The following is a 21501-nucleotide window of genomic DNA, read 5'->3' as shown; positions in this document are numbered from 1 at the left end:
AATCATAATTGGAGTGGACTTCTTAATCAACCAAGGCATCAAGATCGATATGCAAAGCAAAACGATGCGATATAAGAACATGGATGTGCCACTTAATTTCGGCTACGAGAGAGGCTACAGCAGTAAACGAGTGCTGGTGGAAGAGAGTCAGCAAATACCACCAAAATCAGAAGCAGTCATCTGGGCAAAGGTTGATGGAGATTGTGGGACAAACAAATTGTGGGTTGTCGAAGCAGCACATAAATCAGCACTGAACATACTTGTAGGAAAAACCCTGGCTATGACAAAACAAGATGGACGTATTCCGGTAAGAGTACTCAATGAGTTCAAGTCACCATTCAATTTGACCAAAGGAGCTATTTTGGGAAGATGTCAAGAGGCCGAAGTAGTTATTAACTGTGAACAGCTCCAGGAATACGTTTCATCTAGTAATACTGATCTTTCAAATGATATCACGGCATGGACGCATGGGCTAGAGGAAGCCTATCAGAGTAAGGCAAAACAACTGCTCATAAAATACGCGAACATATTTGACCAGGATGGTTCCAAACCAGGCCGCACCAATGTTGTGAAACATCAAATTGACACTGGAGACGCGAGGCCGATCCACCAAGCTCCACGTAGTGTTCCACTGGCGAAGCGGGAAGCTGTGAGTCAAATCATACAAGAAATGAGTGGCAGCGGCGTCATCGAACCATCAGCAAGTCCATGGAGCTCACCGGTAGTACTTGTAAAGAAGAAGGATGGAAAAATGAGGTTTTGCGTGGACTACCGAAAGTTGAATGACGTTACGAAAAAGGATAGCTACCCGTTTCCAAGAATTGACGACACTCTGGACTCGCTATCTGGTACGAAATGGTTTTCCACACTGGACTTGAAAAGCGGTTACTGGCAAGTTGAGGTGAAGGAGGAAGATAAAGAGAAAACAGCCTTCAGTGTCGGTGATGGTCTTTGGCAATTTACAGTGATGCCTTTTGGACTTTGTAATGCACCAGCTACTTTTGAGAGACTCATGGACCAGGTACTGAAAGGACTACATTGGAAAACATGCTTGGTGTACCTGGACGACATCATCGTATTGGGCAAGAGTTTTGATGAACATCTTAAAAACTTGGAGGAAGTTTTCCAGAGAATAGCTGGCGCTGGTCTGAAGTTAAGTCCCAAAAAGTGTACGCTGTTTAAAAAGGAAGTAAATTATTTGGGCCACAAGGTAACGACAGAAGGTGTCTGTACAGCGAATGAAAAGATAGAGGCAGTAAAGGATTGGCCAAGACCACAGAATCTGCATGAATTGAGAAGTTTCCTTGGGCTGTGCACATATTACCGCCGATTTGTACCAAATTTTGCCAGCGTAGCCCATAGTCTCCACGAGCTAACAAGGAAAAATAAAGCTTTTGAATGGAAGAAGGACCAAGAAGTAGCTTTCCAAACATTGAAAGAGCGGTTGTGCACTGCCCCAATGTTGGCATACCAGATTCCAGGAGCAACGTTTATTCTAGATACAGATGCGAGCGGATATGCTATAGGAGGCGTTTTATCACAACTGGTCGACGGACAAGAGAAGGTAGTTGCATATTACAGCCGTTCAATTGGAAAACCAGAGAGGAACTATTGCGTTACACGGAGAGAGCTGTTGGCATTGGTAGAGTGCATTAAACATTTTCACAAATACCTCTACGGCCAGCGATTCCGTGCCAGGACAGATCACGCAGCGTTGAAATGGCTTCTGCAGTTCTGTAATCCGGAAGGACAATTGGCACTGTGGATCGAGCGACTACAAAGCTATGACTTTTCCATTGAGCATCGAAAAGGTAGTACCCATGGAAATGCTGATGCAATGTCACGAAGACCATGTAGTCTGGAATGCAAACACTGCTCAAAGGCCGAGGCTAAAGAAGACATTATAGATGTACGGCTAATTACTATAACGTGTACGGATGAATGGGACAAGGAACAACTAAGGAAGTGTCAGCTAGAAGATACAGATCTGTCACATGTTATGCAAGGGCTAGAACGAAACGAAAGACCAAGCAGAGAGGATATGTCAGCAGAGAGTCCCATTGCGAAGTCATATTGGGCACAGTGGAACAGTTTAGAATTGATATCCGGTTGCTTGCATCGAGTATGGGAGAGTGAGGATGGTCAATGCAAGAAGAAACTGATAGTTGTTCCCATAAAGAGGATTCCTGATGTGCTCAGCGAGCTGCACAATGGTCCAAGTGGAGGTCATCTTGGAATCACGAAGACACTCGAGAAAATTAAGCAGAGATTCTATTGGGTTGGTTGCCGTCAGTCGGTCACCGAGTGGATTGCCAATTGCGAGGTATGCAACAGAGCGAAAGGGCCCAAAACCCGAAATCATGGCCAGATGAAGCAGTATATTTCAGGTGCACCCTTTGAAAGGATCGACATGGATGTCGCAGGTCCGTTTCCTACTAGCAACCGCGGAAACAAATACGTACTGGTGGTTATGGATTATTTCAGTAAATGGCCAGAGGTATACCCAATCCCAAACCAAGAAGCAGAAACAGTAGCAGAAGTGGTTAAAAACGAATGGGTTGCAAGGTATGGTGTACCAATGGAGTTACATTCTGACCAAGGCAGAAATTTTGAATCAGCTGTGTTCCAAGAAATGTGCAAGAAGTTGGGCATTCGAAAAACACGGACAACTGCATTGCATCCTCAGTCCAATGGTATGGTGGAACGCTTCAATAGAACATTGGAGGAGCATTTAAGGAAAGTAGTAGACAAGTACCATAAGGACTGGGATACACACATATCATTATTCTTGATGGCCTACCGATCGGCACTACATGACACAACGGGCCAAACTCCCGCAAAGGTAATTTTTGGCGATGACCTTCGACTGCCAGCTGATTTGAAGTATGGGATAGATGCCGATGCGGAGAGGAATGTCAAGAAATCCACTGGTGTCTTGGAAGAAGAGCTGAGAGAGATACACGATCTGGTAAGGCAACGAGCAAAGATTATGAGTGACAAGATGAAAGCGAGGTACGATAAAGCAATTAATTCGGAAGGGTTTCAGGAAGGAGATTTGGTGCTGCTATACAACCCACAACGAAAAAAAGGTTTGTCCCCGAAATTGCAGTGTAACTGGGAAGGCCCATACAAAGTTGTAAAACGGATCAACGATGTAGTGTTCCGCATACAAACCACTACCAAACCACGAACCAAAATGAAGGTGGTTCATTTGGAGAGATTAGCAGCGTTTAGATCGAGAGATTTGTCTGACCGGGACGATCAGACTTAGGTGGAGGGCAGTGTCACGGATATTAACAGCACTAAGTTATACCATCACTAAGGCGATGCCAAGGCCACGATAAGCAGTATTTACGTCAATAATCAAATCATGTATACACATATATAAGGCAGCCGAAAGATGTCACACACAGATGCATTTACTTATATGCCTATGTATGCGCGAGAGACTGTAAACTACAAACATTCACATAAATAATTCAATCATTATGTATCTACATAAACGAATAAATAATTGCGTCTACACATATGTACGTATACGAGCAGCGGAGCGGCAATGCACAAACACATGCATATATCTTATCTGAGTTGTCACAAGAGAGAGCAATAATTTGTGCACGTAGTTTCGTAGTTGTGGCTGGCAATTTTGTAGCCGAACTAACTAGTAACTTCTGGAAATCGAAGAGCCTAGAAGTATGCAGCGTAAACTATAAAAGCGGAGCAGGCGAGTAAGAAGGAATTCAGTTTGATTCGAGTTTTCAAGCAGTTTGATTAAGACGATATCTAGCGAGCAATAGCAGTATTATTTTGAATAGTAGAGTTTCATTGAGCTATCAATCAGTGTGGTTATTAAGCAAGCTATTCGTTTCACAGTTTGTTATTGTGAAGTACTTTAATAAAGGCCATTTTGGTTTATTACAAATTGGAGTTATTTATTCAACAGTTTAGTGATTCGAAGTTAGCAGAGGATTGCAAATAAGAGGATTTGCAGCAAATTCGTTACAATATGTATTGGCGATAGAGTATGTTGACGAAAGCGCACTAGTAGATCTAGAAAACGTGATTTGCCAAAATTTACTACTATTAAGATGCAGATGGTTATTAAAATCCCAAACATTAAAAGCATCCAAATCTTCCTGCAATAGCAATGCATATTATGCAAAAGTGCTACTACAAAACAGTTTTAAATCATCAGCGTTACGTCAGTAATTTGTGTGTTCAAATATAAGCCGATTTCATTGATGAAAATAACAAATTAGATTGGGCCGACAGTATTGCCTGGGTGCTACCTAGAAGTTGTTAAGAACTCAAAGAAATTCGTTCTCCATTCCAACAAATATGTTTCTATTTGTCAATTATGACTGTGACCATGGCCGAAAGGTTGAATGGAAAACTGGTGTTCAAGTTTCTGTAGAAGTACTTTGAAGGAAACAGTTTCAACTTGATACCCATTTTTAAATTGAGAAAAAACAGATAGGTTTGTCACAATTAAACGATAACGATTGTTCCCTTAATACATAGGAAATACCAACTTCTCCTTTGCTACTTTCTCAAACAGTTTTGAGCAGGTTGATAGTCTAGAGATTGGCCTCTAGCTTGATACCTCGCTTTTATTTCCAGACTTGTGTAATGTGGGCAGAAAATCAATTTTAAATAAAACAAAACTGGCTTGACAATGTACTGAGTAGAATGTCAAGTCAAAATGTATGTATGTACTAGAGTCCTGCATGGATGCATTCACACGCGAATGTACAATGAGACATACTGATACTGTCTCAGTATGCAATGTACTACACGCCAATGAGTTTGTATTGTATGAGTAATAGTATGCAAAGAGAAGTTGTATGTACCCGCATTTTGTCATACCCTGCAAAAAGTCGTGCGATTAATCCCTAAAGAGATTGATCCCCGATTGATCTCTTTTGTCTACAGTTGGGCATAATTGATCCCCTTTAGTCCCTTTGGGTACAGTTGGGATTAGTCAGTTTTATGCCCTTTTTAAGACAGGAATCGAATTATTTAAGAAAAATTTAGAGCCCTACACCGAACCTAAATTACTAGGACATAACGACTACGCCGAAGTTATGGTTAAATTTTCGGATAATGATTTTCAGTCCTTTTTGAAAAGTTTCTCAGAAAAAAATTCATCTACCTAAGCATATGCGTTCGGAGTCGGGTAAAAACGTTTAGGATAACCAATCAATGGGAACAATTAACAACAGCACATCACATATTGGAAGAGAAGGGGGCTTAATCTCCCCGGATATTTACCGAGAAAAAACACTATTATTATTATTTTGGAAGTATATACAGGATCACATATATTTCACGTTCTTGTAAATTTGTACATAATTGTAGAGTAGGACTAATTTTTCCTTTGAGGAAAATCAAGTATATTTGTTTTATTAAAGATCCTTTAACTAAAAAAAAATAAACATCACTCTCTACTATTGCCAACTACTTCATTTTTATACAAACCATATTTTGCATTTTGGCATTTTTTAATAACTGTGGAATTATTACACCTCAATCATCCCAAGTAGTACACATCATCCAAGGAAATATTTGTACCCACAAAAATATAAAAAAATAACAAGCATTTATTTATTCTTTGGGTGCTGCAATATCCAATTCGCTTTCTGCATGTTTCCTTGCTTAAATTTTTTCTCCAACCGCCTAAAGTCGTTTATTCATATCCCCAAGTGATACTAATAAATTATTTTATATTTCACCATACCTCTCCATGGTAATAGTCTAGTTGAGGGGTCGACTGCTAATACGCGTCAAAAAATATCGAGAGAGGTGTCAAAAGACGCGTATTAATCTCGAGAACAATAATCCGAAAAAAATTGTATCTCTGTCCGGAGATAGTTGCAGTGAAGTTGGCGATTTTCATTTGGTTGTTGTTGTGTTGGTGCCCCCAAAAAAATTGTGTATCACCGTGGCGGTAGCCACGGTTATACCACACACCCGGACTTGGCATGGCGTAACCCAGGGTTATTTTTTATAAGCGCGGCCGAAGGCCGCCAACGCAGAAAGGTGTTCTGCGCAAAAATACTATGGATCTCACCCCCGGTTTCGGAGGTACCCGCGGGTATTTTTTCGGTTTTTCGTTAATATCTTTTGAACGAGTTAAAATTTTTCCTTTCCACCTTCGGATTATTGTTCTCGAGATTAATACGCGTCTTTTGACACCTCTCTCGATATTTTTTGACGCGTATTAGCAGTCGACCCCTCAACTAGACTATTACCGTCTCCATAGCTAAGATCATATTTTCTTCGATTAATTCCGGAGAGGGACATACTTATCTCCTCGTCATGGTGTATAAATTCTCCAAGTGGGTGGAATTGCTCCCAGTGCGCCAAGCGACAACGGCAAGCGTAATCAAAGCACTCCAAGAAAGGGTAATGTACCGATTTGGTTGCCCCTGAAAACCATCATGACCGACAATGGGAAACAATTCGTCGGGAAAGCGTTAGCATCATTTTTGAGCGACCACCGCATCGATCACAAGTTTACGGCAGCCTACGTACCCCACGCAAACCCCACAGAGCGAACAAAACGAGTCGTGAAAACCACGATAGCTCAGCGATGCAAGGACGACCAACGCACCTGGGACCAGGAGATTCCACAAATAACATTCGCAATAAACACGGCTAGCCCCGAATATACAGCAGCGTCGGCAGCAGAAATCAATTTCGGTCGAGACCTTACAACACCGCAGCAAGTTCGCACGGAGGAAGCAGTAACAGCGGAGCCACCATCCGTACCACCGTCCATCACCAAATCATGGGACGACATAAAAGGGCACCTAGCCCAGGCTTCGAGGCAACAGAAAAAACGATTACGATCTACGCAGACGGCAATGGAAACCACGCGAAGGCGAGCGGGTGATGAACAGGGACCACCCACTCTCATCTGCGGCAGACAAATTCGCCTAGAAGTTAGCACCAAAATTTTCCGGCCCTTACCTGATGGTGGAAGAGGCCGAACCACAAGCAACGCACGCTTCCGAACAACACAACGACGAAGGTACAGATAAAACGGGACCAACTGATGGAGAGGATTTTTTCAGGAACATAAAACTGAGGCGCCCGGCCAGCCAATCCAAGAAAAGCTGGACATTCGGCTGGAAAACACAGCGGGTGAAGGTCAGAATGATAAACGACAAATACGTAAAGGTCTCACTCATGGAAACGAAGCGAGTCATACCAATTGAATAATGCACGGAAGAAGGAAGATGGAACCATTCAAAATTTTCTGTTATATATATATATATATACTCTGCTAACTTTAAGACAAAAATGAAATATTAATAATTTTTTCACATTGTATACAAAACAAAAAAAAATATTAGAAAGGGATACAGGAGAAACACAAAAACGGACACAGTTTAGTGCTATCCCTACCCCGACAATACACAAAAAAAAAAAACGAGGCACAGGAATTAAAGAATTAAAAATCTGATATTTACACATTAACTCTGTTAGATATAAGTGAAATGACTCTGTTCATTTTTGGTAAAAAAAAAAAATATTATTTAATAAAGTGCGTCGCCTACATGCACACTGGCATGATACCTAGTCCATGACTGGAAATCCATCTTTCACTACAGCAGCTTTCCGTCAGCCGAAGTGGGAGCGGGACTGTAACGTAGCGTTACAATAACATAGCCCCCCTGTACTGCTTCTTTTCACCTGCGCCTGATCCCCCCTGTACTTCTTTCTATAGCATAGCCAACAACCACTAACAGACGGCAGGCGGCAACAATACAACCATCATATGGTAAAAGACCATACGCAACCAACAGCTGATGCCACCAATGGTGTATTTCTCCAGCAAATCACCATGATAGTGGTGTATTTCTCAAGCAGTTTGCGCCACCAACCGTATAAAAGGAGTGAATTTGCATTTTGCAATTCAGTCCTCGCAGGCGAGCCAGCGGCAGTGGATGTCTTTTTAAAGACATACTTTTCCCCCCCGCTAGCTTGCTGAGTGAAAGGGGCGCTGTCATGGCGCGGGTCACCCTTCACTTGGGTAAGGACGACGGGGAGGATGCCGTCGTGCCAATTTGCCCTCCGCGTCCTCCTAGGTGTTGGACGGCCCCACGCCTTAATTACCATACAACCCCTTCCCTCAGTTTTAGCTTCGGTTGCACTCAGCCAGCCGTCATGGCGCGGATCACCCTTTACTAGGTTAAGGACGACGGGGAGGATGCCTTTGTGCTACTTTGACCCCCGCGCCCTCCTAGGTGTTGAGAGGCCCGACGCCTTCATGACCATTCAACCACTTCCCCTCAGTTCTGGCTTCCGTCGTGAACCGATGCGTGTGCACAAGGGGCTACCTCTGTGCCTTTAAAGTGCAATTCCCCTCCGCCCACGGATCGATCCACGGTGTCTCGCCTGGTACAGTCCAGCCCCCCTTAAGCACCTTCTGTCTAGTGTAAAAGTAGGGTGGCGGGGGTGTCCAGCGGTGAAGCCAGCACTAACGGGCCCTCGCAGTCTCTTCCTAAGCTGACGGACCCCGCCGGCTATCGATCCTGCCGACGACTACCGATCCATTCGATCCCACCGAATACCCCACCCGGAACGAGCAGCCGCTGTCCAGGTAAACTCCGTCGCCAGCCTATTTCCCCTCTCACCACGACCCTGGTACGCGCTCCGTAGCCCACCGCCGCTGCCGTCGCATCGTCGCCCCTCTGGTGCTGCCGCTGCTTCCATCCCGCCGGTGCTACGCCGACCGTTGGCCGTCCGCCATACTACCGCCGCTCTGATCCCGCCTTACTGGTGCCGTCCCTGCTTCCGTCCCGCCGCTGTTACGACGACCGTTGGCCGTCCGCCATTCTACCGCCGTTAAGCCGCTGCTGCGACGACCGTTGGCCGTCCGCCATCCTGCCACGTTCAGCCGCCGTGCTGATTCCACCGTACCAATCCATCCGTTAGCCTACCGCCGTTCAACCGTCCTGCCGACCCGCCTCTGCTCGACGACGGTTATCCGCCGCTCGCCCTCACCGTCTTGGAAGGGAAAGCTGCTGCCATCCTAACACCTACAGCCGTGTATGCGTGTGTTCGTAACACCAAAATCCCACGACGTACAATTTGAGATGTTTTTTTCTTACATTAATTGTGCTTATTTGTTATTGTAATTGTACCACTATTTTTCATTGTGGAAGGTTTTTTTTATACTATATGTTAACTGGTGCTCAGTCTAAATATTTATATGCTTGTATGTTTAATAGTGTGTTCGATTTTACTTTATTTTTAAGAATTAACGATCTTACCACCGATTTATAATAGTTGTTTTTCAATTATTATTTTTGTGTAATGGGATAGACTTGAAAAGAAAGAAACAATTACTGGCATATTGCAATGGTGCCACAATGGTAACTATCTTCAGGCAATTTTGTTATATTCTTTCCAAGGGTTTCGCCGAGACTCGAGTCAGGGACAATTCGCTGAGACTTACAGTCGGCTAACCACTGGGCGTGCTATGTTATATATTATTATTATAAATGGGCGATACCTCATTAATTCTTAAAAGTTAAGTAAAGGCGAATGCACCATTGTACATACAAACTTAATATTTTATGTAATTCCTTTTAATATCCTTTATATTTGTTTAGTTTGATGTTAATCCGCCAATATCGATAAAAAATTGGAGAATCTTGCAATCCATTTTTGAATAACGTTCCAAAGAGCTAGAGCCTTGAAACTTTAAACACACATCGGTATCCAATGATAGTTTAAAATGAGGGGAAAAAACTTTGCTAGATGGGACAGGGATGGTGAAAATTTAAAAATCGTCGTGCACCCTCATCTACAAAAGCCATCATAACTCAGGTTTTTCAGTTTTTACTAAGTTTTGCTTCGACCTTCATTATTTTCGATATTTTTATAAAAATATGTATTATTATATAACACCAACAATCAAAATATACACTTAAGACTTTTTGGAAAATTCGTGAAAATTCCACGAATTTTCATGCAAATTTTTTTCTTTCAGTAAGAATTTTTAGAATTACCTCTCAGATGGGGTTCTGCATGAACGTTTGCGGGCAATGAAAGAGAGATTTTTTGAAATACATATGTACAAACATACAGTGTTGCCCTTGTGTCGCTTTGCGGAGATTTCATCCTTTTTGAACATTTTGCTCCTTTGAAAACTATTTCAAATATTTTTAGAACTATTTTGGGGCTCAATATTTTACCTTGTCATAAACATCAAAATTAAAAATGGACTTGATTATTTTAAGAAATATCTATAGAAATATGATTCAGAAATTATATCTTTCGAATTTATAAGAAATCCATAACTTAAAAATAAAAGTTCGTATTCAAAGTATAGTTACCTATACTTCAAATTTGGTCACAGCTTTTTTGACATACTGCCTACCTACATAACATTGATTGTGAATATGACCATAGTTTTTTGGTTATTTTAATGTAGAGAAGGATTTTTATTAGTCCTTTTAAATTGATTTACAGCTTATAGCTGTTAAAAATTTCAATTACAAGGTGCATTGGTAAGAGCTTGACTTTAACGGATCAGTTCAATGTATAATTTTGGTCGGGCTTGCTACACAAAGTTTGGGCACGCTTCTGTGTGGAAATGTAGCATAAAAGTAAAATCCCTATTGACCGCTTTTTGCAAATTCTCAACGACAACACTGTTCACAGAAGATTCGAATAACGGTACTTTTGACATAGCGGCTACGGTCAACACTTCGATCCATTTATACAAAACTGGTGCTTTTTGTTTAGGTTTGGTACGGAAGCGAGAGCAAAAGTGATAAAAAATAGATTTGTTTGCGCCACTAAAATATATACTTAAACCAAGACCGATTAACAAAATTATAGGTTTTTCTCCAAGATATCACATTGCAATGCATATTCAGGCGGCTTTTTAGTCTAAGTGTCAGCCTATATCAAAACTATGAAATTAAAGATTTATTTTTATGTGTGTATATCTTTTTTCAAAGTAGGGCAATAGGATCATAATGCACGTTCTCAGATTTTTTAGCACAAAGAAATAATTATCACAGCATTTTAAGATGGAGCCAGACATGGCTAAATTGACAAATAAACGATTGAATAAGCAGGCCTAAGTGTGATAAAAAAAATAAAAAAATAAAAATATGTATATACTTGGCGCGATTTATCTCAGAAAATATTTAGGCTGAGCTTCTCTTCAAGTTTGCATCTTGCCCCTTTTTAGTTTTTCCTACAATTATACGGGAGGGGGCTTTAACTTTGTATGCCGACTCCGAATGGCACCTGGAAGGCAGATGAATTTTCACTGAGAAGGTTTTTAATGGGAGAAGCTTTTCGGAGTGTTTGTCAAACCACTGTCGAGCGCGACCCTGCTTAGAAATGCTTTTTTGTAATTGAATGAACTTTTTTCTTAAATTTTGATGTTGCTTTTGCGCAGGTCTTGAACCCAGCACCCTCGGTGTGGTAGGCGGAGTACGCTACCACTAAACCACGGCGCCGCCATCTACAATATTAAGAAATTACGTGGTAGTAGGTATCGTGTCCAACGAATAAACTTTGATAAAAGTACATTATCGTATACAACAGAATTATAGTATTTTACATTGAAATACATTGGCACATAAGTTCTAGTAATAAAAACTGCTAGAGTTTTAAAATTTTCCGATGGTGTACTAGTTGTATAGGTGTAACATATATAGACGTTAAGCTTAAATTCCGGTTAAATAATTATAATATGTGTTCACTTGTTTTTGATGAGAAAGTTTATGTTTCATGAAAAATTTACGGTTACTGTGAACCCTAAACAACCTGTTGGAAAGGATATCTTATTATTCCGTTTTTCGGGTCGCGTATGGAAAGCTCTTATACAAGTTTTGAAACATTATAAATGTGTCAATTAAGTTCATCCACATTTAAGCAACTCTCCACATTGTTCATAAAGTACGAGCCCTCGACTTTCAAAGAATTTCTGCTGCATTAACCGAATTTCGGACCGGAGGAAGATAGGTTACATCAATTGCTAAGAGCTGTCCAAAGAACTATAAGTTAACTTTATTAATTATTTCATTTAGGACGATCTTTTAGATTATACATACATAAAAGCTAAAAACTTTAAAATTTTATATGTAATTAAAACAATTATAATTTTCATAAGTTCCAGATTTTTGCTTTGGAATTTTAAGAATCTTCCCGATAACCAAGATACCTGAAGTTCCAAACGAAACTGTGGGCGTTATTTTTATACCCAGCTGTACTTGTACGGTTGGTTGTACAAGTATAAAGGAATCGAAATAGATTTAGAATTCCATATATCAAAATCATCAGTATCGAAAAAAAATTTGATTGAGCCATGTCCGTCCGTCCGTCTGCCCGTTAACACGATAACTTGAGTAAATATTGAGATATCTTCACCAAATTTGGTACACGAGCTTATCTGGACCCAGACTAGATTGGTATTGAAAATGAGCGAAATCGGATGTTGATCACACCCACTTTTTATATATATAACATTTTGGAAAACACAAAAAACCTCATTATTTAGAAAATAATACACCTAGAATGTTGAAATTTGACGTGTGGACTGATATTGAGACTCTTCACAAAAAAATGAAAAATTTGTTTAAAATGGGCGTGGCACCGCCCACATGTGATAAAATCAATTTTACAAATATTATTAATCATAAATCAAAAATCGTTAAACCTATTGTAACAAGATTCTACACGGAATGCTTTGAAAACAAATTTACGAAATCGGTGAAGGACCACGCCCACTTTTATATAAAAGATTTTTAAAAGGGTCGTGGACGAATAAAATAGGCTATATCTTTGCAAAAAAAAAGCTTTGTAGCAATGGTATTTCATTTCCCAAGTGGATTTATAACAATAAATAAGGAAAACTTCAAATTTAAAAAAACGGGAGTTGCACCGCCCCTTTTATGACTAAGCAATTTTCTATGTTTCGGGAGCCATAACTCTAATAAAAAATTAACATATCGTAATGAAATTGTGTACACATATTTTCTTTATGGCAGGAAATATTTCTAGTAGAAATGGACGGGATCTGTTGAAGATCACGGCAACTTAGATATAAAACAAATTTAAAAGGGTCGTAGACTGGAATAAAAAGCTATAACTTAGCAAAAAATAGCTTTGAATCAATGATATTTCACTTATCAAGTTTTATTGTGAGAGGAAATGGGGAGACATTTTTTTTTTAAACGGGCGGTGCCTCATGTTATGTAGAAAAGTAATTTATCTGAAATGAAATGTGCAATTGAAGCTCACGCTGAGTATATAATTTTTGGGTACACCCGAACTTAAACACTTTAACTAGTTCATTTATAACTATGTCGGAACTATAACACAAACCACATAGATATGTATAATTATAAAAATTTTAAAGTTAAATTGATAAAATTTTTATCAATTTTCGAAACATTTTATTAACAGTTTTTAGAAAATTTATGAGTGTGCAGTCTTGAAGCTCATTCAATTTTAGTGTAATAGTGTGCCAGTTTCAAGTAGATGAGAATTACCGTTAATTTTTTTTAATTTTTTCCCCGAGGGTGTTGCCCATATCTTCCATATAAAAACAAATATTGTTCATGCGGTGTATGGAAAAAAAAAATGCGAACACCCTCTTGAAACTTGCACATTATTAAAATACAGTTAGATGAGCAACAAAACTGCACAATCAGAAATTTTTTGAAAGTTTTTAATAAGTCTGGAAAACTGATGAAATTTTCATTAATTGTTGGGATATTTGTGTAAGCTTTGAAATGTATATATATATATAGTTTGTTTTATAGTTAGAACGATATTTTAAATTGGAATTATAAAAAACTAATAAATAAACATAATTTAGGAACAATACCGTTTTAAAGGGAGACCATATTATTTTTCACATAACAGTATATCAACATTTATAAGCTTAAAGCAAAGAAGAAATTTACATTTTCATGAATATCTTTTAGTTTGTGTAGAAATCTCCTAACTTAAATTTAGTAGGTTCAATTTATATGTATATTGAAAGCAGCTAATTGAATAGTTTTTCTTCTCCGAAAAATACCACTACTCTTATGTGCAGAATATATGCGTTGTAAATACTCCCTATAGGTATAGTCATGCATTCTACAATTTTCGTTCCTTACATTTTATAATAATCAACAAACCGTTTTGATACATTTTATAAATAAATGCATACATGGATTTGATCTCAACTACCTAACTATATTTTATTTGGATGCTTAGCAGGTACATATCGATGGTTGGTTGCACACAGATCCCAAGTGACGAATTTCAAATTTTGTATACTATCAAAACTTTGCAAAAAAAGCTTTATATCAATGGTATTTCATTTACCATGTGGTTTTATAACAACAAATAGGAAAAAATTCAAATTTTGAAAAATGGGTGTGGCACCGCCCCTTTTGTGACTAAGCATTTTTCTATGTTTCGGGAGCCATAACTCGAATAAAAATTAGTTCAGAATAGAACCATGCATTATTGCGCAGCCTTGTAACACTATTAAGCACACAAAACAAACAACAACAGCATTTCAAGTGTACAGCTGGGTATGTAATGTTCGGTTTCTCCCGAACTTAGACTTCCTTACTTGTTCTGAGTGGGACAGGGATTGGGATATTAAGAGGTCTTAAAAAGTCTATTTAGAATTGCGGAATCTTGCTATCCATTTTAAAGTTACTACTCATTGAGCTAGAAACATGAAACCATGCACATATGCAGCCCAGGGGGTCAATTTCCTAACTGTAAAAAACTGAAAAATGTACACTCATTGAAAACACATTTGCACACACAATTTACGCTTTAAATTTTCATGAGATTCTGTAAATTATTGTGCACATTGTTTTGCTGAATGTAAAAGTCTAATGTCAGTGAGGAAATTGTAGTATCGCGTGGAATTCACCCCATTTGAAGCACGCTTAACATTACAAACGCTCGTTCATTGACCCAGGTAACTACCATAAGTTCGTTCGCTTTCACTAAGTCACCTAATGCATTAATGCGTCATACCCAAATTGCTTAAGTAGGAATCATATTGACAATATGTAGGTCAATATAATAATTCGCTGATAAAGCATTTTTTACTATTGAGGCATGCACCTCTTGTATGTAATTATTAATGTAAGAATGTATATATGTATAGGTCTAGAACTTTTGTATAAATAGGAAACAATTTATTCAATAAAAAAGGAATATCATTCTGATGCTAAACTTCAGGGCCTCAATTTAATTGTTATTTGGAAATATTACATGGCGATCCTGCCAAACTAGATTTGAAATTGGAAAAACTGCTAAAAAATCTAGTTGGAGGAAGATCCTGCCAGTTGGACCCTTAAAACATAAAATTTTAAAAAGTATGGTTCCAAGCTAGAGGATATTCTGGTATAAACAAAACCAACAAAAACTTTGGAAACCAGAAGAGACTTGATGAACTTTTAACAACCAAAAAAGATTTGATGGACTTTTAACAACCAGAAAAGATTTGATGGACTTTTAATAACCAGAAAAAATTTGTTATACTTTCAACAACCAAAAGAGATTTGGTGGGCTTGCAACATAATAACAGCAACAGCAGATATCAGCATAGAGAATTGGAATACAAAATTGGCCAATAGACTAGCAGGAAAAAGGAAAGCAGTTAGCAGCATAGAGAAATGGAAAATTGACCATTAGCCCTGCAGCAAAAGAAAGAAGATTCAAGAACGACTGGCGGCTGTTAGCTTTAAATAAGTATATTTAAAAGTTATTACATTACATGTATATTTAAGATTAGAATCAATTGAGCGGCCTTATGGACGCTAAACCATTAGCAAAAACGAAAGTTTTGCTTAGTTTGATGTCAGCCTTGAAAATGGCACAAACTAAATCCAAAAATAGAGAAAAAATTGAAGCCCAATGTGGCGTAGAAAAAAAATAACAATAGCATAAAATTTTATTTTAAACAACACTTTGTAAAGTAAATTCAAAAAAAAAAAATAAAATAAATTTCCATTTTAAGAAAATAGAAATGTCAAAAATATTAAATTTAAAATTTTATATATATTCCGATTGGTTCTTCTTTAATATTAAATATATGTGTAAGTAGGCTTTCCAATCTATATTTTATGTGCGAATAAAACTAAATTATTCCACTGTTTTCCCAACGTTTCGCTAATATTTTTATTTTTAGCATCATCAGGGGAATATTTATTAATTTATCTGTTACAAACAATATATAAAAATTATGAAAATTATAAATTAGTTTTCAAAACAGACATGAAAAACAACAAAGAAAAATAATTTGGTGAATAGCTTAACATTTAACAAGATAAACTTACGTTATTTTGTCATTAAATCAAAACAGTTGTAAAAAACATTAAAAACATAAATCATCACAATATAATCATTACCATCTGACTGTCATGGTAGCTTTGTCAATACTAAAAATTATTGTTTTGTAAACAAACAATGTAAGCGGCCGCTATGTTTTCCGTATCTTCGCGTTTATTGATCGTCTTTTCTCGTCTTTCCATAATTCTCAGGCTCTCAAGATTAAATTTAAAATTTTTTTTTTTAAATCAAAATTATAGAAACAAATTTTTCTATAATGTTAATTAAATAAAGAAAAATAAATCAGCAAAATGGCATAAAAATTAATTTTAAAATATTATGCAAAATGAAAAAAATGCTAAAATTTTTAAATTAAACAAATTTTGCCCTTAAAAACAAAATAGCCTTAACTAAATAAACATGTAAAATGGAATGCATAGGATAAAGAATAAAATCAAAAATTTTATTAAAAATTTAATTTAGTCCCTTTCTCACAAAAGCAGAAAATTATAGGAAAATTTTGACATGGCTTGATGGACAAGGATAGCACCCGGCATTAGGATAGCCATAGCTGGCTACGAGGTAGGAAAAGGAAACTCTGAAACATCAGAGAACATGATAGCAAAATATGAACCACCAGCCGAGGTAGAAACAAAAAATACCCCAAACATTCCAGATGTTTGGCTAGCAGTTCTAATCTGCGTAATCGGGCTATTGACCATTGCAATAGCCATGATAATCAAAAACTATATGAAATTTAAATACAGGCAATTGAATAGCGTGCAACAGCGCGTATAAATTTTTTTTTTTTGTTTTGCCCAAATTTCCAAACCCAAAGCTGAGGAAGAGCAATAAACAATTCAAGTAGATCTCAAATAGTAAATATAAAAATGTCACAATCGGCAGCACAGGCAGCGCTGCCTAAAGCGAACATCAAATCAAAAATTTGCATAAATTCCTGTGAATGCTCCTGACAAACATGGTCATGAAGCAATAGGAACTTCTAGGACGGTGGAAGCAGGCAAAAACTAGGAACGAAAAAAAATTCAGAAATTTTACAACCAGCCAACACAAAAAAAAAACTAATGAAGAAAATCACAAGAGAACCGATACATATATATAAAGCGCTATATAAATTTTCAGCAATAAGACATGTCGCGCTCATAAAATGGTAGCGTAAAAAATACAAACAACCTGATTGTAGATGATAAAATTGACTTAGGACAATTACTTATCAGGCTGTACACACGTTGTACAAATGCCGCCAATCCAGGACTTGAAATTTATAAGAAAACACAGTTGTCCTGAGGGACAAATTGGTGAAAAATAATTGAATATTTACTCGAGTGGGAAAATTTAAAATAATAATTGATAGTTCTCTAAGATCAGATAAATGCATTAACCAAAGAAGTTGTGCATGTGAAAATCCCGGAATAAAAGTAAAAATAATTCTTCATTAAAGTCATGACGATTCTGTCTTGGTGGCCGCCGCAGAAATCGCATGACAATTAATATCAAAGATGTTGAGATGATAGAGAAAAATAAGAAAAATAAATTAAAAGATTTGAAAAAGTTTTGGATCCACTGTACTTTTCTTTTACCCTTATACCAATACATAGCTACCCGCTCTTCCGTCAGCAACCCCTCATTTGTATATGTAATTAGTTACAGATTTAACTAAATAATATGAAAAAAAAAAATTTTTGCTTAATAGGATTAATATGTGGAATCAGTTTAAGAAAATAAAATAAATACAAACATTTATTGGCCCGGGTTCACCCAGAAAAACCTCGCTTATTAAAGTGGTCATAATTTTATATAATAGGAAAAACATTTTTCTTTAACCCCCGGTGAAATAGAAAATATTAGTAGGAAAATATTTTTACTCTAACCCTCGGTAGAATAGGAGACTTAACTAATACAAGCAATAATAGTCCATAAGAATAGGCTTAAACACATTTAAGATATCTCTTGATAACTTAAAGGAAATAATCTTAAAATAAATTGAAAAATTGGAATAATTTACTCGGTTATTTAATAATAATTTGTATCTAAGCAAATTGAAAACAAATTTTTTTTTCTCAGCTCCATATTTGTATAAATTATTATAAATACATAAATACTAGAAAATAATTTCTAGAGACAATCGGATTTTAAGTGGGTGTATACATTTAAAATCCGACTGTGTAATAAGTAAAATAAGTAAAAAAAAGTAGATAAGTAAAATACCACTTAATACAAAACATTATTCATAATCACAAGCACATAACCATACAAATGTACATATATATATGATACTTCAAAAAAAAAAAAGCACAAACAAAAGAACAATAGAAAAAAGATTTGTCACACATAATCGTAGGCACTCAACCACAACAACAAAAACACAAAAATTTTGCACAAAGAAAAAATATGTAAGCAAAATTACTCATTATAGTAAATATACAAAAAAAATGAAAAAGCGTGAATGAGCATAACGGGCACTGTACGTAAATGCAAATGCAAACGAATAAAAGCAAAAAGAGAACGTACATACACATAATATCAAGTTACCACAATGACATAAATTACAACTGAATGCAAAATTGTTTTATTTGGTAACACCAAGCAAGTTGACTGGGTTATTCAACGAAAAATGAAACAACACGGCACACTTATCACAGTGACATTGGAATGAACGTCTATAATTAAGCATAAAATTATATACGCTCACTTAAAAGGCCGATGGTGTAGTATCGCGTGGAATTCACCGCATTTCAAACAGGCTTAACATTACAAACGCTCGTTCATTGACCCAGGTAACTACCATAAGTTCGTTCGCTTTCACTAAGTCACCTAATGCATTAATGCGTCGTACCCAAATTGCTCAAGTAGGAATCATATTGACAATATGTAGGTCAATATAATAATTCGCTGATAAAGCATTTTTTACTATTGAGGCATGCACCTCTTGTATGTAATTATTAATTTAAGAATGTATATAGGTATAGGTTAAGAACTTTTGTATAAATAGGAAAGAATTTATTCAATAAAAAAGGAATATCATTCTGACGCTAAACTTCAGCGCTTCAATTTATTTATTATTCGGAAATATTACAAAATACTCATCAAACGCCAGGAAAACAAAAAAGTCATTCTACAACAGTGCGTATGAGTTTTGAATGTCACAATAGTGTACACTCGCTGCCAAGAAAACTCACGAAGTTTTTATCAGTGAGTTTTTTTGCTCACAGTTTTGCTTTACAGAATCAGAATTTCAAAGTTTACACAATTTCTTGTGTATACTTAAAAACTCACAGTTAGCGAATAGCGCCCCGGGTCGCCTTGACAGGCGAACAAAAGGGGAAAATAAAACGGATAAATAAAAAGTTTTAAGTACTTCATTTGTATAAATATACCCGAAACAACTAAACATATCTCTTTAAACAAAGATATGGTCTTAGGTTGCGTGCATGTCAGAGATGCGATAAGCGATAAGAGTGAAGCGTAGAAAATTAATGCATATATTTTAATAGCAGTGTGCATGTCGGAGCAGCGCGCTAACTCACTCTTCGCTCGCTATCATCGATAAGAGCGTAGAAATTGTAGGTCAGTAATTTCTTCGCCATTACCGATGATGGACACAGAAGATTTTATAAGTGCAGTATTTTTAAAACATGCAATTTGGGATCAAATATGGCAATTATGCTGCAGTCGATCCGAAATTTGAGACAGAATATAATCGAATGTATCGCTTGTCATTCTCATATATTCGAAATACTTTTTTGGATCCTGTATCAAACTACTATAGAGATGGTGAAATTCTCCGAGTTCTAGTCTTGCTTGTTTTATAGGATGCGCCAAAAACTGACGTTTTTCCCTTACAGTATTTTGTAGATGATAAAATGCAGCAGTAGGCGTAACAACAACATATTTTCTTCCTCTGAATCGATCATTATTATAAATATTATAGCTATTAACTTTTCAAAACTTCAATTGCAAATGCAACTAACGCTCTTATCGCAGCCCTGTTATATACACCACACAAAACTAAACCTCGACACTATGCTCTTGTCGCTGCCCTTATCCAAACTCTTATCTCTTATCGTATCTCTGACATGCACGTACCCTTAAGCCTTGTTTTAATAATGGCATATATGTTGTCAAAAGTTTCCAAAATAATGAAAACGGGCTGCCAAATAGTGTCAGTTGCGCTTGCAGTCAGGTTTGACAGCTCACTGTCAGACAAAATGGCATACTAGTGAAAACGACCAAATTTCAGTTTGCCAGCGCAGTTGGCAACGTTTAACACACAAAACAGATTTGCCAACATACTGGCAAATTAGTAGTATGGATATACCAGTTCTGGACCACATTTTGTATGGAAAACTGGGAACATGTCTCACCCTAAAAACTCCATACTTTTGGATTAGTCTGTCACCAGTCTGGCCTTAGGAATGGGTCCAGTTCATTATTTTCGGGCCAGTCTGGAGAGTCTGACCGAAGGAATGAAACCAGCTCTATATTTTAGTGTTGGGAATTATCGAATGAATTCAACTATCGATAGTTAGTTACTGAATGATTTTAACTATCGAACGAATTTTTTCATTCATTCATTCATTCATTTGATTTTTTCTTTAGCTTGCCAGAAGCCAAAAGAACAATCTCTGGATTGTTTTAGTTACCCCTCGGGGTAGCTAAAGAACAAACCTATATAAGACAAAAAACGTCGTGTTCCAATGAAACGTACAACAACAACAACAGGAAAGAGGGTTACTTAAGATGGATTTTTATCTGTATTATTCAAATTTGTTTCGGAGGCATTATTGATTGCCTTAACTTATATAAGCTACTGTTTTTTTTTTTTTTTTTTTTCAAAATTCAGGTCACGTTTAATTAATATAAAAATTGCACATTAAATTTCACTTATAAAAGAAACATAAAACAAATATTTCAAGAACTTAAATACTAAAAGTCGCTATAGTTGTTCTAGCCAAAATCGGATAGTGCATGAGGGTCTATATTAAATTTTCGCCGCAGAGATTGCAACTGATTGCGTTATTAAACCGCTAAAAAAATTGATTGTAAAGTAAATAACACAAGTATGTACATCGAGTTGACATGAAAAATACCTTCAATGTTTAAATTGCTGTTCAAAAATATTATCATGTCTAGTTTATCTCCTTTAAGTCGGTTTCT

General features: G+C 37.0%; 1 long non-coding RNA gene across 1 annotated transcript in view; it reads right to left on the bottom strand.

The window, feature by feature from the left end:
* Positions 1-21501, bottom strand: part of LOC137242341 (uncharacterized) — a 205180-nt gene that overhangs the window by 150829 nt on the left and 32850 nt on the right. The gene's annotated exons all lie outside the window — the stretch shown is intronic.

The sequence above is a fragment of the Eurosta solidaginis genome, chromosome 2 (assembly GCF_040869045.1).
Source record: "Eurosta solidaginis isolate ZX-2024a chromosome 2, ASM4086904v1, whole genome shotgun sequence".
NCBI classification, from domain to species: Eukaryota; Metazoa; Arthropoda; class Insecta; order Diptera; family Tephritidae; genus Eurosta; species Eurosta solidaginis.
This window is presented reverse-complemented; position numbering and strand designations above follow the sequence as displayed.